The 2,922-nt window shown below is 34.9% G+C and overlaps 1 long non-coding RNA gene across 1 annotated transcript; it reads left to right on the top strand.

Moving 5' to 3' along the window:
* Positions 1-390: 390 nt before the first annotated feature.
* On the top strand, positions 391-2,428 carry LOC125669456 (uncharacterized). The gene is made up of 3 exons (XR_007367866.2): positions 391-650; positions 1,801-1,967; positions 2,253-2,428. It is a non-coding gene; the product is annotated as an uncharacterized LOC125669456 (long non-coding RNA).
* The last annotated feature ends 494 nt before the right edge of the window (positions 2,429-2,922 follow it).

Here is a 2,922-nt window from a genome sequence, read left to right as displayed (position 1 = left end):
AGGACATGCTGCGCGGTTTTCTTTAAAATTAGCGACAAAATTTCGTCGCTATAAAAGCGATCGACGCGCGTCGCACGAAATCTATAAAATTTGTATTGTCCTCTTTTAGTAAATTCAGTACATTTTGATACACTAAAACAATATACAGATAAGTATGAAATAATCAGCCAGGTATTCTCTGCTTTTTTTAAAAAAAAGCATAAAACCAATATTGGTATATAACAGTTACACAACCTACATGTAACTTCATAAAACACCTATTGAAAATGTTACATCGGCAGAGTAAATTAAAAAAAAAAAGATAGATAGATAAAGATAAAATACTTCAAATTCAGATATAAACGTTACATTTGTTCGGAATAGTAAAAATTTTCCCCTGCCAAACAAACAAAACTAAAAAGAAGTTCGCATATAGCTTCTAGGCCTATACTTTTATTTTTCCGTGATCGGGATCGCGGGCCCCGCGGGGTTTTCTGAAAGTGTGCACGGGGAACACACGTGTTTCGGTTTCAACGAAAACAACACAGCTTCACTGTCACAGCGAAGGCTTGTATTTTACATCTTTAAAACGACCTGATGTCAGAAGATGCCATGGATCTCCTGTTGCAGGATGACCCAAACGATCATGCATTCAGTATAAACATGTACATGTAAGTTGATGTAGCCACATAGGCCGACTAGAAAAAAAAATTGCAGTTTTGTTATGTTATGAAAAATTTACGATTAATCAACGCGATTTGATGCCATAATTTGTCGTTTCATGAAAGAAAATATTTATATTTTATGATATCTAAACCAAGTGAATAACATCTAATTGTTTATTAAGAGCTGACATCATTTAATCTGTCCTGGTCCGGCATTAATCCGTCAGATTAACACCCCCCCTTTTCCAGAATTCTCTCCTTACCTGACGCTCGAGTGTAAGAAAGGGGTGGATAGGGGGAGGGGGTGGTTTTAATCAGACTGGGCATTCATGGCCGCTGGTTAGAGGGCTATTTTCCAGGATTTTTCCATGTTTATTAAAAATTATCTTTCTATGAAAAGAAAACACAATATGCCAGGAAAACACATATTACGTCATTGTAATGATAAAATTTATTATCATAATTTGAATTATTTTCTTCATATTGTAACAGAAATATAAACGAAATGTGTGTTTGGGCCGAAATGGAGGAGGGGGGGGGGGGTTACATGTACGTAACATTAATCAAAGTCTGATTATGACAGGCTAATGAAAAATCATATATAGATTTCTCTTTTATCCAAATGCATGTATTTTATATACACTGAGTAGCTTATGACCATAAATTACTTGTATTCCATACATGCTGGTACTGGTATGCTATGAGCTATCATCTTGCCTAGATATTCTCTAATTTCGACTAAATCCACACCCCCATCAGAGTACCATGCAAGAGGATTTAGACACTGTGTACCGTGAAGAACCAATTCAATTCTACTTTTGTATCTGGGGTCATGTACTTTCCCTCAGAGTTGCAGTATTTTCGCTGGACCCTGTAGGTTTTAACCTGAATTTCTTCAGTTTTCCCCCTTCCAATGTATATGCTAGGCATAATGCTGACACCTACATCATGCATATCTTTTGTTTTTTCATTACGCACTCTGCTACATTCGCAATGAATAATGAAATATTCCATTCATTTCTAACACATGTACGTACGCAATCCCCTACCAAATTACAGGAGATCTCTATCTTTAAATAGATTTGAGGTGTACTTTTAAGTGCGAAACGGTCCCTTCAACAATTCATAATTGTAATTTCTTTTCATCTTTAAAAAGGGTATTGACATCCCAATATTTAGTGGGAAGTTCCCAGGTATCGTCCGTTAGTGACAGTCTGCTGGCAAATCCAGACATGCGATGGAAGGATGCTGATGTGAAGGACACAGACACCTGATCCAAGAACTATGGCATTTCATTCAGAGTGTCAACCTGACATTCAGTTGGTATGACTTTGAGGTTGAATATAGGGTTAAATCTGTATACATTTGGTTAACAATAAATAATAATTAATATATCCAGATAATACATTTACAAATGGAATCATGGCGTCATGATACACTGAAATACGTTTTTTACTGCATTACTAGGTATCACATACATACAAAAAGAGACAAAAAACCCCGGAAAATCATTATTTTGTTTCTAATTACAAGGTATGACAAGTTTTCTAAATGCTGACAAATAACGTAAGGTGGCCAATACTGATTTTATTTGCAATTTCCTTTCAGATATGGGACCCGATTATTCAGAGAACTGCAGATTTTATGAAGCTGTTTTTGACAGAAGATTTGGTTTTCTCCATCTGTATTGCCACCAACCATTATGCTGAGATGGTCATATCTGGAGGGAAGGATTGTCATTATGCTTCCCAAGGAAATTCGCATCCTCTCACTGTAGAGGAATTGTACAGGTATTACTAGTTTTAAAGTACCGATATTGTGATAGTGATTTCCAGTTTAAAACGAATAATAAAATGCATAATAAAAAGATTATTTTTACCAAAATTAATCTTGCTGTGCGTCTAACACATTTATTAGATGTGTACTACAATTACCTCTGATAAAATTTCATAAGTAATTAAATGCATACTAGTAATTTTCAGAGGGCCTTGACTAATGAAAACATTTACAGAGCCAATTGAGCATTCAAAAGCTCTGACAATACATTAGTATTTAGGGCTAAGTATTAAGAAATTCTTTTTTTTTCAAATTTTTGTGCATTATCTTATACATGTTTGCTGTGAAGTTCCAGTCGATAGACAGATATTGGTCAATGCATGCCGCTATCGGAACAACCAAGTACAGTGTATCAAGAATGATGTCTAGAAATAAGTTTTAAGAGGTTGAATATAAAAACATTTTTGTTAAATATGATGCAAGTACATTTAAATCTAGTGAT

The sequence above is a fragment of the Ostrea edulis genome, chromosome 4, assembly GCF_947568905.1.
Source record: "Ostrea edulis chromosome 4, xbOstEdul1.1, whole genome shotgun sequence".
In the NCBI taxonomy this organism is placed as follows: domain Eukaryota; kingdom Metazoa; phylum Mollusca; class Bivalvia; order Ostreida; family Ostreidae; genus Ostrea; species Ostrea edulis.
This window is presented reverse-complemented; position numbering and strand designations above follow the sequence as displayed.